The sequence below is a fragment of the Apium graveolens genome, chromosome 5, assembly GCF_009905375.1.
Source record: "Apium graveolens cultivar Ventura chromosome 5, ASM990537v1, whole genome shotgun sequence".
Lineage (NCBI taxonomy): Eukaryota > Viridiplantae > Streptophyta > Magnoliopsida > Apiales > Apiaceae > Apium > Apium graveolens.
The window spans coordinates 117,243,522-117,244,116 of NC_133651.1; the positions used below are offsets into that span (position 1 = coordinate 117,243,522).

Here is a 595-nt window from a genome sequence, read left to right on the forward strand (position 1 = left end):
GGGGTTCTCCGACAGAAGAACCCAACAAGCACATCAGAGATTTTATCGAAATCGGCGATACTTTCAAGTTCAATGGAGTTTCTGAATATGCTATTAAGTTGAGGCTTTTCCCATTCTCTCTGCGGGATAAAGCTAAGTGATGGTTACATTCTCTATCGCCAGGGTCTATCACCAAATGGGAGGATCTTGCTCAAAAGTTCTTTACTAAATTCTTTCTGATGGCGAAGACTGCTGCAATCAGAAACACACTTACTCAATTTACTCAGCAATCTGGAGAATCTTTATGCGAGGCTTGGGATCGATATAAGGAGATGCTTAGGAAGTGTCCTCATCATGGGATGCCTGACTGGATGATCATTAACTATTTCTATAATGGTTTGGGTGCTACTTCTAGACCCATGCTTGATGTAGCATCAGGAGGAGCCTTGTGGGCTAAAAGCTATGATGAAGCTTATGAATTAATTGAACTGATGGCTACTAATGAATACCATAATCCTACTCAGAGATTAACTCAGGGCATGGTAGTAGGAATTCTGGAGTTGGATGCAGCTACTTCTATCGCTGCTCAACTTAAGGCTTTGACGATGAAGGTGGA

The 595-nt window shown here is 42.0% G+C and overlaps 1 non-coding gene across 1 annotated transcript; it reads right to left on the reverse strand.

The window, feature by feature from the left end:
* Positions 1-233: 233 nt before the first annotated feature.
* LOC141663416 (small nucleolar RNA R71) lies at positions 234-340 on the reverse strand. Its single transcript, XR_012551488.1, has one exon. It is a non-coding gene; the product is annotated as a small nucleolar RNA R71 (small nucleolar RNA).
* Between the last annotated feature and the right edge of the window lie 255 nt (positions 341-595).